Here is a 14,660-nt window from a genome sequence, read left to right as displayed (position 1 = left end):
TGTCTTCACTCACCAATGTGATGAAATTACTGTGCACTGATCTCTGAAAGCATAATCGCAGATTAGGTCATTGCTATCCATCTATTCTGATACGGAAACTTGCCATTTCCTGCAGATCATAAAAGTGGCGAATACACATGTACAGATCCAGAACTCACCACCCGGACACTAATATCCTTAGAGGCTGTGCTTAATGTTCTGGAACATATTACAAGATTATGTTTTCTGGCCTGGGTTCAGGCGCACATGTGTTTGATATGAGCAGGCCCCCAGTGTCCGGTCTGGAGCGTGAAGTCACAAACTCTGCTGTTTGGTGTTTGGCTACTGTGTAGCAACCTAGCGGTTCCAAAAGCCCTGGACTGCCCTAGAAAGCCTATCGAAATTGTGGGTATTGGGCTCTAAAATTAGATTATTATTATCAAGTTCGATCCCCATGGTGAATTCTTTTAAAGTTTGTTACAATTCGAGATGTTTAATTAAATAGTGATCCATTCTGACTACTACATTTGTCATCCCACAGGACCATGTGCTGGCACAGACCAGTCACTGGCCGGCAGGCTACGAGGAGGCTGGTGCCGCTCAATGCTTGTTCAGAAGACAATACAGGATATACTGTAGGTAGATTATATGCATGTTAACGCAGGGACCATATGTTGAACAATGTAACTCATACCACATACCATGAGATAAATCCGTATGAAACACAGGATAACCACTACCAAAGGCTTGTGTGTTCTCATCACCATCTAATGGTTTTAAAATCTATGGATATGGGTCAGGCTCAAAATGCAATTTCTGACACAATATAGTTTCCCCTGCTACTGCGATCGATTTCCATTAAGAACACTGTTGTCCCAATCCCTTCCTGGTGAGTGAGCCCAAAGGAGCCCTAATCTGATGCTCCATCTGTTCCTGTGCCCATGCTCTCCAGTGTAGTGCTTTGTGGCTCGAATGAGGATCAGTATTATTATATTCAGGTATACAGACTATTGAATAATACTGTGAAGAGCCATCGTTTAGGCGCTGCAGGAAAAAAACACAAATATAGTATGTTAGATGGTCATATATCTACAGTTGAAGTTGGAAGTTTACATACACTTAGGTTGTAGTCATTAAAACTTGTTTTTCAACCGCTCCACAAATTTCTTGTTAATAACAAACTATAGTTTTGCCAAGTTGGTTAGAACATCTACTTTGTGCATGACACGTTATTTTTCCAACAATTGTATACAGACAGATTATTTCACTTATAATTCACTGTATCACAATTCCAGTGGGTCAGAAGTTTACTTACACTAAGTTGACTGTGCCTTTAAACAGCTTGGAAAATTCCAGAAAATGATGTCATGGCTTTAGAGGCTTCTGATAGGCTAATTGACATAATTTGAGTCAATTGGAGGTGTACCTGTGGATGTATTTTAAGGCCTACCTTCAAACTCAGTGTCTCTTGACATCATGAGAAAATCAAAAGGAATCAGCCAAGACCTCGGAAAAAAAATTGTAGTCGTCCACAAGTCTGGTTCATTCTTGGGAGGAATTTCCAAAAGCCTGAAGGTACCACGTTCATCTGTACAAACAATAGTATGCAAGTACAGTATAAACACCATGGGACCACGCATCCGCCATACTGCTCAGGAAGGAGACGCGTTCTGTCTCCTAGAGATGAATGTACTTTGGTGCGAAAAGTGCAAATCAATCCCAGAACAACAGCAAAGGACCTTGTGAAGATGCTGGAGGAAACAGATACAAAAGTATCTATAGCCACAGCAAAACAAGTCCTATATCGACATAACCTGAAACGCCGCTCAGCAAGGAAGAAGCCACTGCTCCAAAACCGCCATAAAAAATCCAGACTACGGTTTGCAACTGCACATGGGAACAAAGATCATACTTTTTGGAGAACTGTCCTCTGGTCTGATGAAACAAAAATAGAACTGTTTGGCCATAATGACCATCGTTATGTTTGGAGGAAAAAGGGGAGGCTTGTAAGCCGAAGAACACCATCCCAACCGTGAAGCACGGGGTGCAGCATCATGTTGTGTGCAGGAGGGACTGGTGCACTTCACAAAATAGATGGCATCTTGAGGGGGGGAAATTATGTGGATATATTGAAGCAACATCTCAAGACATCAGTCAGGAAGTTAAAGATTGGTCGCAAATGGGTCTTCCAAATGGACAATGACCCCAAGCATACTTCCAAAGTTGTGTCAAAATGGCTTAAGGACAACAAAGTCAAGGTATTGGAGTGGCCATCACAAAGCCCTGATCTCAATCCTATAGAAAACCTCTGGGCAGAACTGAAAAAGCATGTGCGAGCAAGGAGGCCTGCAAACCTGACTCAGTTGCACCAGCTCTGTCAGGAGGAATGGGCCAAAATTCACCCAACTTATTGTGGGAAGCTAAGACAGGGAATTGCTACTAGGATTAAATGTCAGGAAATATGTAAACTTCTGACATCAACTGTATTTCTGTATCTCAGTGAGCACATTATTGAATTCCTCCTACAATCTACAGGTGTTCATCTTAATGCAACTTAAAACTCCTATTCTTATGAGGAGAGCATGCAGCCTCCCTGTGTTTTTCATTATAACAGCCTGTAATTGGCTTGTCAGGAGGGATGTTCACACCCAGAAGAAATTCATCCTCAGAGAGAACAGAACAGTGTGTATCTTCCGAGGTCAGCCTGACTGGATGTGGTCCTTTGTGTTCTGTTGATTTATTTCTGTGGGTTAGCACATGCCTACAAACCCTGGTGGATAAATAAAAAGTTCAATTCTGTTTTTCAATAGGATCATTAAGAGATTCATTATCCATATTATGCTTAATGTGTACGGGCTTCCTGGCTTTGGTTGCTGCCTCATCCTGCAACTGGAGATAACCATGCGGCATAGAACTAATGACTCAGATATGCCAGTTAAAACTGTAGCTACTGCAATACAAATTACCCATAGCAGATACTTAACACATTTTGCATCCATTTATCAGACACTTTTATCCAAAGCAACTTACCTGTACGTGTATAGGAGCGTGCATACATTTTTTACATTTGGGTGGTCTCGGATATCAAAACCACTATTCTGGCTTTACAAGTGCCATGCTCTACTAACTGAGCTACAGAGGACCACATTAGAATCTCTATCTGTACTATTCTGATGTTTTGATAGATTTTTTTGTATTATTCTTGTTTATTGATTGCTTAAATTGTGTTACGAATTGTGTTGTTCAGTAATTATGGCTCAATTACATGAAATAGACTCTGCCTTACAGTGACACCATGTGCTGATTTTAACAAACGATAAGCCTAATCAAGTGTTGATTTCATTTGTTTTTATACATTGCACAAACAACATTGAAACATATACACTACTGTTCAAAAGTTTGGTATCACTTAGATAAGTCCTTGTTTCTGAAAGAAAAGCAATTTTTTTGTCCATTAAAATAACATCAAATTGATGAGAAATACAGTGTAGCCATAGTTAATGTTGTAAATGACTATTGCAGCTGGAAACGGATGATTTTTAATGGATTATCTACATAGGTGAACAGAGGCCCGTTATCAGTAAACATCACTCCTGTGTTCCAATGGCACGTTGTGTTAGCTAATCCAAGTTTATAACTTTAAAAGGCTAATTGATCATTAGAAAACCCTTTTGCAATTATGTTAGCACAGCTGAAAACTGTTGTTCTGATTAAAGAAGCAATAAAACTGGCCATCTTTAGACTAGTTGAGTATCTGGAGCGTCAGCATTTGTAGATTCGATTACAGGCTCAAAATGGCCAGAAACAAATAACTTTCTTCTGAAACTCGTCAGTCTATTCTTGGTCTGAGAAATGAAGGCTATTCCATGCAAGAAATTGCCAAGAAAATGAAGATCTCGTACAATTCTGTGTACTACTCCCTTCACAGAACAGCGCAAACTGGCTCTAACCTGAATTGAAAGAGGAGTGGGAGGCCCCAGTGCACAACTGAGCAAAAGGACAAGTACATTAGAGTGTCTAGTTTGAGAAGCAGACGCCTCACAGGCGGTCCCATGCATCAGGCCTCCAGTGCGCCTCCACAGTCCAATACGTCCTGTGCCTCCTCTCTGCTCTCGCCCTGAGGTGCGTGTCATCAGCCCGGTGCCACCTGTACCGGTCCCACGCATCAGGCCTCCAGTGCGCCTCCACAGTCCAGTACGTTCTGTGCCTCCTCTCCGCACTCGCCCTGAGGTGCGTGTCATCAGCCTGGTGCCACCTATACCGGTCCCACGCATCAGGCCTCCAGTGCGCCTCCACAGTCCGGAGCTTCCAGGGACCGTTCCTAGTCCAGAGGTCTGGCGACAGTTCCCAGTCCAGAGCTTCCGGCGACAGTTCCCAGTCCAAAGCTTCCGGCGATGGTCCACAAAGCTTCCAACGACAGTCCACAGTCCGGAACCTCCTGAGACGGTCCACAGTCCGGAACCTCCTGAGACGGTCCACAGTCCGGAAACTCCTGAGACGGTCCACAGTCCGGAACCTCCTGAGACGGTGCACAGTCCGGAACCTCCTGAGATGGTCCACGGTCCGGAACCTCCTGAGATGGTCCACGGTCCGGAACCTCCTGAGACGGTCCACAGTCCGGAAACTCCTGAGATGGTCCACAGTCCGGAAACTCCTGAGACGGTCCACAGTCCGGAACCTCCTGAGACGGTCCACAGTCCGGAACCTCCTGAGATGGTCCACGGTACGGAACCTCCTGAGACGGTCCACGGTCCGGAAACTCCTGAGACGGTCCACAATCCGGAACCTTCAGCGATGGTCCACGGTCCGGAACCTCCAGCTCCGTGGCCGGAGCCTTCTCCTGTGCCAATGCCCAGTCTACGCACGACATCCAGTCCAGCTCCAAGGTTAACTACTGTGATGTACTTCCGGCGCCGACAGAGATGGCCGCCTCGCTTCGCGTTCCTAGGAAACTATGCAGTTTTTTGTTTTTTTACGTGTTATTTCTTACATTAGTACCCCAGGTCATCTTAGGTTTCATTACATACAGTCGAGAAGAACTACTGAATATAAGATCAGCATCAACTCACCATCAGTACGACCAAGAATATGTTTTTCGCGACGCGGATCCTGTGTTCTGCCTTACAAACAGGACAACGGAGTGGATCCTATGCAGCGACCCAAAAAAACGACTCCGAAAGAGAGGGAAACGAGGCGGTCTTCTGGTCAGACTCCGGAGACGGGCACAGCGCGCACCACTCCCTAGCATTCTTCTTGCCAATGTCCAGTCTCTTGACAACAAGGTTGATGAAATCCGAGCAAGGGTAGCATTCCAGAGGGACATCAGAGACTGTAACGTTCTTTGCTTCACGGAAACGTGGCTTACTGGAGAGACGCTATCCGAAGCGGTGCAGCCAACAGGTTTCTCCACGCATCGCGCAGACAGGAAAAAACATCTTTCTGGTAAAAAGAGGGGCGGGGGCGTATGCCTTATGACTAACGTGACATGGTGCGATGAAAGAAACATACAGAAACTCAAATCCTTCTGTTCACCTGATTTAGAATTCCTCACAATCAAATGTAGACCGCATTATCTACCAAGAGAATTCTCTTCGATTATAATCACAGCCGTATATATCCCCCCCCAAGCAGACACATCGATGGCTCTGAACGAACTTTATTTAACTCTCTGCAAACTGGAAACAATTTATCCGGAGGCTGCATTCATTGTAGCTGGGGATTTTAACAAGGCTAATCTGAAAACAAGACTCCCCAAATTTTATCAGCATATCGATTGCGCAACCAGGGGAGGAAAGACCTTGGACCATTGTTACTCTAACTTCCGCGACGCATATAAGGCCCTGCCCCGCCCCCCTTTCGGAAAAGCTGACCACGACTCCATTTTGTTGATCCCTGCCTACAGACAGAAACTAAAACAAGAGGCTCCCACGCTGAGGTCTGTCCAACGCTGGTCCGACCAAGCTGACTCCACACTCCAAGACTGCTTCCATCACGTGGACTGGGAGATGTTTCGTATTGCGTCAGATAACAACATTGACGAATACGCTGATTCGGTGTGCGAGTTCATTAGAACGTGCGTTGAAGATGTCGTTCCCATAGCAACGATTAAAACATTCCCTAACCAGAAACCGTGGATTGATGGCAGCATTCGTGTGAAACTGAAAGCGCGAACCACTGCTTTTAATCAGGGCAAGGTGTCTGGTAACATGACCGAATACAAACCGTGCAGCTATTCCCTCCGCAAGGCTATCAAACAAGCTAAGCGCCAGTACAGAGACAAAGTAGAATCTCAATTCAACGGCTCAGACACAAGAGGCATGTGGCAGGGTCTACAGTCAATCACGGACTACAGGAAGAAACCCAGCCCAGTCACGGACCAGGATGTCTTGCTCCCAGGCAGACTAAATAACTTTTTTGCCCGCTTTGAGGACAATACAGTGCCACTGACACGGCCTGCAACGAAAACATGCGGTCTCTCCTTCACTGCAGCCGAGGTGAGTAAGACATTTAAACGTGTTAACCCTCGCAAGGCTGCAGGCCCAGATGGCATCCCCAGCCGCGCCCTCAGAGCATGCGCAGACCAGCTGGCCGGTGTGTTTACGGACATATTCAATCAATCCCTATACCAGTCTGCTGTTCCCACATGCTTCAAGAGGGCCACCATTGTTCCTGTTCCCAAGAAAGCTAAGGTAACTGAGCTAAATGACTACCGCCCCGTAGCACTCACATCCGTCATCATGAAGTGCTTTGAGAGACTAGTCAAGGACCATATCACCTCCACCCTACCTGACACCCTAGACCCACTCCAATTTGCTTACCGCCCAAATAGGTCCACAGACGATGCAATCTCAACCACACTGCACACTGCCCTAACCCATCTGGACAAGAGGAATACCTATGTGAGAATGCTGTTCATCGACTACAGCTCTGCATTCAACACCATAGTACCCTCCAAGCTCGTCATCAAGCTCGAGACCCTGGGTCTCGACCCCGCCCTGTGCAACTGGGTACTGGACTTCCTGACGGGCCGCCCCCAGGTGGTGAGGGTAGGCAACAACATCTCCTCCCCGCTGATCCTCAACACTGGGGCCCCACAAGGTTGCGTTCTGAGCCCTCTCCTGTACTCCCTGTTCACCCACGACTGCGTGGCCACGCACGCCTCCAACTCAATCATCAAGTTTGCGGACGACACAACAGTGGTAGGCTTGATTACCAACAACGATGAGACGGCCTACAGGGAGGAGGTGAGGGCCCTCGGAGTGTGGTGTCAGGAAAACAACCTCACACTCAACGTCAACAAAACTAAGGAGATGATTGTGGACTTCAGGAAACAGCAGAGGGAACACCCCCCTATCCACATCGATGGAACAGTAGTGGAGAGGGTAGCAAGTTTTAAGTTCCTCGGCATACACATCACAGACAAACTGAATTGGTCCACTCACACAGACAGCATCGTGAAGAAGGCGCAGCAGCGCCTCTTCAACCTCAGGAGGCTGAAGAAATTCGGCTTGTCACCAAAAGCACTCACAAACTTCTACAGATGCACAATCGAGAGCATCCTGGCGGGCTGTATCACCGCCTGGTATGGCAACTGCACCGCCCTCAACCGTAAGGCTCTCCAGAGGGTAGTGAGGTCTGCACAACGCATCACCGGGGGCAAACTACCTGCCCTCCAGGACACCTACACCACCCGATGTCACAGGAAGGCCATAAAGATCATCAAGGACATCAACCACCCGAGCCACTGCCTGTTCACCCCGCTATCATCCAGAAGGCGAGGTCAGTACAGGTGCATCAAAGCTGGGGCCGAGAGACTGAAAAACAGCTTCTATCTCAAGGCCATCAGACTGTTAAACAGCCACCACTAACACTGAGTGGCTGCTGCCAACACACTGACACTGACTCAACTCCAGCCACTTTAATAATGGGAATTGATGGGAAATGATGTAAATATATCACTAGCCACTTTAAACAATGCTACCTTATATAAATGTTACTTACCCTACATTATTCATCTCATATGCATACGTATATACTGTACTCTATATCATCGACGGTATCCTTATGTAATACATGTATCACTAGCCACTTTATACTATACTATGCCACTTTGTTTACATACTCATCTCATTTGTACATACTGTACCCGATACCATCTACTGTATCTTGCCTATGCTGCTCTGTACCATCACTCATTCATATATCCTTATGTACATATTCTTTATCCCCTTACACTGTGTACAAGACAGTAGTTTTGGAATTGTTAGTTAGATTACTTGTTATTACTGCATTGTCGGAACTAGAAGCACAAGCATTTCACTACACTCGCATTAACATCTGCTAACCATGTGTATGTGACAAATAAAATTTGATTTGATTTGATTTGATTTGATTATTATTATTTGACCATGCTGGTCATTTATGAACATTTGAACATCTTGGCAATGTTCTGTTATAATCTCCACCCGGCACAGCCAGAAGAGGACTGGCCACCCCTCATAGCCTGGTTCTTCTCTAGGTTTCTTCCTAAGTTTTTGGCCTTTCTAGGGATGTTTTTCCTAGCCACCGTGCTTCTACACTTGCATTGCTTGGGGTTTTAGGCTGGGTTTTTGTACAGCACATTGATACATCAGCTGATGTAAGAAGGGCTATATACAGTGCCTTGCGAAAGTATTCGGCCCCCTTGAACTTTGCGACCTTTTGCCACATTTCAGGCTTCAAACATAAAGATATAAAACTGTATTTTTTTGTGAAGAAACAACAACAAGTGGGACACAATCATGAAGTGGAACGACATTTATTGGATAGTTCAAACTTTTTTAACAAATCAAAAACTGAAAAATTGGGCGTGCAAAATTATTCAGCCCCTTTACTTTCAGTGCAGCAAACTCTCTCCAGAAGTTCAGTGAGGATCTCTGAATGATCCAATGTTGACCTAAATGACTAATAATGATAAATACAATCCACCTGTGTGTAATCAAGTCTCCGTATAAATGCACCTGCACTGTGATAGTCTCAGAGTTCCGTTAAAAGCGCAGAGAGCATCATGAAGAACAAGGAACACACCAGGCAGGTCCGAGATACTGTTGTGAAGAAGTTTAAAGCCGGATTTGGATACAAAAAGATTTCCCAAGCTTTAAACATCCCAAGGAGCACTGTGCAAGCGATAATATTGAAATGGAAGGAGTATCAGACCACTGCAAATCTACCAAGACCTGGCCGTCCCTCTAAACTTTCAGCTCATACAAGGAGAAGACTGATCAGAGATGCAGCCAAGAGGCCCATGATCACTCTGGATGAACTGCAGAGATCTACAGCTGAGGTGGGAGACTCTGTCCATAGGACAACAATCAGTCGTATATTGCACAAATCTGGCCTTTATGGAAGAGTGGCAAGAAGAAAGCCATTTCTTAAAGATATCCATAAAAAGTGTTGTTTAAAGTTCGCCACAAGCCACCTGGGAGACACACCAAACATGTGGAAGAAGGTGCTCTGGTCAGATGAAACCAAAATTGAACTTTTTGGCAACAATGCAAAATGTTATGTTTGGCGTAAAAGCAACACAGCTGAACACACCATCCCCACTGTCAAACATGGTGGTGGCAGCATCATGTTTTGGGCCTGCTTTTCTTCAGCAGGGACAGGGAAGATGGTTAAAATTGATGGGAAGATGGATGGAGCCAAATACAGGACCATTCTGGAAGAAAACCTGATGGAGTCTGCAAAAGACCTGAGACTGGGACGGAGATTTGTCTTCCAACAAGACAATGATCCAAAACATAAAGCAAAATCTATAATGGAATGGTTCAAAAATAAACATATCCAGGTGTTAGAATGGCCAAGTCAAAGTCCAGACCTGAATCCAATCGAGAATCTGTGGAAAGAACTGAAAACTGCTGTTCACAAATGCTCTCCATCCAACCTCACTGAGCTCGAGCTGTTTTGCAAGGAGGAATGGGAAAAAAATTCAGTCTCTCGATGTGCAAAACTGATAGAGACATACCCCAAGCGACTTACAGCTGTAATCGCAGCAAAAGGTGGCGCTACAAAGTATTAACTTAAGGGGGCTGAATAATTTTGCACGCCCAATTTTTCCGTTTTTGATTTGTTAAAAAAGTTTGAAATATCCAATAAATGTCGTTCCACTTCATGATTGTGTCCCACTTGTTGTTGATTCTTCACAAAAAAATACAGTTTTATATCTTTATGTTTGAAGCCTGAAATGTGGCAAAAGTTCGCAAAGTTCAAGGGGGCCGAATACTTTCGCAAGGCACTGTAAATACATTTTATTTGATTAGCTAACACAACGTGCCATTGGAACACATGAGTGATGGTTGCTGATACTGGGCCTATGTACACCTTTGTAGATATTCCATTAAAAATCATATGTTTCCAGCTACAATGGTAATTTACAATATTAACAATATCTACACTGCATTTCTGGTCAATTTGATGTTATTTTAATGGACAAAAAAATTGCTTTTCTTTCAAAACAAGGACATTTCTAAGTGACCCCAAGCTTTTTAACGGTAGTGTACATATACCTCATTCATTTGAAATAACAATACTGCAACAGAAAGTGTAATTGGTTGATGGTGTGGTTCATCAATTACTTTGTTTCTAATTACCTTTCCTCGCATGTTGTGTTTTAATTCTGCCTCTCAAGTGGAGCCAAAGGTCTGTTTCTGAAGTAGGCAGACAGAGAGAAGAAGTCAGGATCACTATCTGAGGGGAAAATCTCAGCACTACATTTTTCAGGGTACCATGGCAACCGGGCATTCAAAAGAATTTTGATGAGAGCAGCAGGGAAGGAGAGGCTGATGTCAAGGGAGACAATTTGTTACCCCAATTGCAACAGCAACAGAGCCTGATTTCACACACAAGTATTTTGGCATAGTTATTATCTGGACTAGCAAAAACCCTGTTGTCTTCTGCTGTCATCCTATCACAACATCCCCTCAGTCAGAGGAGGAGAGAAGGCTGCAGCATCTTGATTTCCCTTAGATGAAGCACTCAGGTTTCTGTTGAATCAAGGACACTGAGACCGCAACTGAATCGTTGGCATAGCGATGGGAGGTGGACACTGAGATGTGATTGGCATTGCTGCAGCATGAAAACTTGTGTCAGAGAATTTCCAGTCATCTGGTGATTTTCAGTACCTATACTGTTCTCTTTGAAGTAGAAAGAAGAATCGATATAAGTTTAAATATTAGATATGTGTAAGTAGAATGAAGGCTGAGCGTGACTGTACAAAGCTGGATCAACACTGAGTTAACCATTAGACATTTAAAAAACAGAACGTAAGCAGAATCTGTGTTGATGAGGCAAGGTAGACCAACAAGATTTGACTGGTCTGGGCCATATCTGACCTTGTGAAGGCTACTGGACATGCACATGGGTTAATCATACATAGACAACATCGGCCTGAACTTGTGAAGACCTTTGGACAGGAACATTAGCTAATCAGTTATAGGCACCATTAGACCTGCAGTAGGAGTGTGCATGTCATGCCACCAATTGAATCTATGCCCCAATGTCTGAGCCAATAAGAGAATGGAAACTAAGCAAGACAACAAGATTCATAAAGTGGAGTGACAATGTTATGTAAAGGTAAGACTGTATAAAAGCAGAGTACTAAGAATGGAGAGTCAGTTCTTCCATGGAATTGCTTGGCTTTGTTCCTTTTTGTAATAAAGTGAATTTGAGTGTTTTTTATTATCAGGCAAGTCAGTTAAGAACAAATTCTTATTTTCAATGACGGCCTAGGAAGAGTAGGTAAACTGCCTGTTCAGGGGCAGAACGACAGATTTGTACCTTGTCAGCTCAGGGGTTTGAACTTGCAACCTTCCGGTTACTAGTCCACCACTGTAAACACTAGGCTACCCCACAAGCTCTGGTATCTGAGAAATATTTGATTCAATATTTCCACGACACTTGCACGTGCTACTGTAAATGGGTGGGGACCAGTCAGTGCTTTCTTAGAAAGTCCATTTCTGATCGCATTGAGGGGAAGTGGCAATCAGCATAACAGTCCAGCTGTCTATCTTGGGCTGCCATTCTCTTACCCATCCAATCTCACTGTTCAGTGCTCGGCAAACGGGAACGCTGTCTTGACAAATATAATCACACACAACACTGAGATCCAGAAACCGTCTGTCAGCACAGAGCCGGCTGAAAATATGCCACACACACCCACAGTTAAACACCTTTTACACAAGTCAATAGTATACAACCCTGAGCTGATGATTATCATTTGATGACTTCTTCAGTGGAAACACACACTTGGTAAAAGTCCCCCTCTATAAACATTTTGACAGGAAACAACATTAGAATTTGTTAACATTCATGAACTGTTGTTTCATGTGTCATGGCTGTAACAACTTCATTTGCATTGAAGTTAACACACTGAGCCACCCTGACTGGTGATACCATATGGATTGAAGGTGCATGAATATCTTTGCCTGATGTGATGTGAAGAAAGCATAGGGCACATAGTGAACTTATATCTAATAAGTTATGCCTATTACCATGTCATCCCATCACATTGCACCTTCATACCTGCAGTAACATTTCTTCAAGCTCATCAAACTACAGTGCATTTCTGTGTTTACTTGACTTTACCACCCACAGTGAAAACAAGCCTTCTGTGGTTATATACAATTGTACCAGTTGTAGCTGACAGTATTAATATTTAAATGATGTTTCACCCTTTAGTTAGGTGCTTATTATCTGCTAACTCCGAATTCCGAGAAAGATCATTTAAGGTCAGAGCAGGAAAGCGAGAGGAAAGCCACATCTTATTGAAATGTAACCTCACTGAAATGGAAAATCTAAATGGGATTAAGATTTAGAGAGGTGCTACTAATGAGTGAGCTACGTAACTTTAGTCCCTGAGATCGCAGATTGAGCTGGAGGGTGGGAGAAAGGATACAGATGTAGGATCTTAACTTGATGCAGGACATTTTATAAAGGCTTCTGCAGTTAAGAATTTTGGCGTTTAAATGTCATACTTGATTTTCCATTTTGAAAAATGTATCAATACCTACACAAATGTCCATTAATTATAATCCACATAATTATTCACATTTCCTGTTGCTGCAGGATTATATTCCTGTTCTAGCAAGCTGGCTCAAATTAAGATCCTACATCTGTAGTTGACTAGATAAATGTGTCTGCTGCCTCTGTACTGAGCTGATGGAGGTGAGCTTCAAGGTTCATTGTGGTGGTTTTATGGACCTGTAGAATAGATGAGTGTTAGGGTTCAGTGGCTGTATGGAATAGAGGGGAGCAAGGTGAAGGTACAGGAGGATGCTGGCTAACACAGGGGAATGCTATGGTGACAGAGGGCCCTACCTAGGAGCAGAGCAGCGCTGATCTCCTCTTCTACACCGGGCACCGGGCGGCCTGTCAGGGAAGACTCTCTGATGGAGGAGCATGTTATCAGTGCGGGCAGGCAGGCTAAATCACTGGTTGAGCAAAGGTTACAGCCACTGGTCTGTTCCTCTGCCTGGGAGGGCAAGTGGGTGAGTGACAAAGCAGGCTGAATCACAGGGGACAAGCTTAGGGGTGGAGGAGGGTGAAGGAAGGTGACTTTATCCCCCCTGGGCTAAGGCTGTGATTTATACATTACTAACACTCAATGATGCAATGCAATGCAAAATCAAATCAAGCAAGTGTATAATGAGACGTGTGTAATATGTGAACAGCAACAAGCTTCCTGTGGTTGATTGTGGGAGTGTAAACAATTATGAAAGACATGAAGTCTGTTTTTAACTCCTGGCAAAAACAACTGCTTGTTTTTCGAGCTTGGTATGGAAGTCAAATCATCAAAATCAAATCAAATCAAATCAAATTGTATTTGTCACATACACATGGTTAGCAGATGTTAATGCGAGTGTAGCGAAATGCTTGTGCTTCTAGTTCCGACAATGCAGTAATAACCAACAAGTAATCTAACTAACAATTCCAAAACTACTGTCTTGTACACAGTGTAAGGGGATAAAGAATATGTACATAAGGATATATGAATGAGTGATGGTACAGAGCAGCATAGGCAAGATACAGTAGATGGTATCGAGTACAGTATGTACAAATGAGATGAGTATGTAAACAAAGTGGCATAGTTTAAAGTGGCTAGTGATACATGTATTACATAAGGATACAGTCGATGATATAGAGTACAGTATATACGTATGCATATGAGATGAATAATGTAGGGTAAGTAACATTATATAAGATAGCATTGTTTAAAGTGGCTAGTGATATATTTACATCATTTCCCATCAATTCCCATTACTAAAGTGGCTGGAGTTGAGTCAGTGTCAGTGTGTTGGCAGCAGCCACTCAATGTTAGTGATGGCTGTTTAACAGTCTGATGGCCTTGAGATAGAAGCTGTTTTTCAGTCTCTCGGTCCCAGCTTTGATGCACCTGTACTGACCTCGCCTTCTGGATGATAGCGGGGTGAACAGGCAGTGGCTCGGGTGGTTGATGTCCTTGATGATCTTTATGGCCTTCCTGTGACATCGGGTGGTGTAGGTGTCCTGGAGGGCAGGTAGTTTGCCCCCGGTGATGCGTTGTGCAGACCTCACCACCCTCTGGAGAGCCTTACGGTTGAGGGCGGAGCAGTTGCCGTACTAGGCGGTGATACAGCCCGCCAGGATGCTCTCGATTGTGCATCTGT

Source organism: Oncorhynchus mykiss, chromosome 24 (assembly GCF_057628025.1).
Source record: "Oncorhynchus mykiss isolate SJ-2025 chromosome 24, ASM5762802v1, whole genome shotgun sequence".
Taxonomy (NCBI): Eukaryota; Metazoa; Chordata; class Actinopteri; order Salmoniformes; family Salmonidae; genus Oncorhynchus; species Oncorhynchus mykiss.
Note: the sequence above shows the minus strand (reverse complement) of the source record.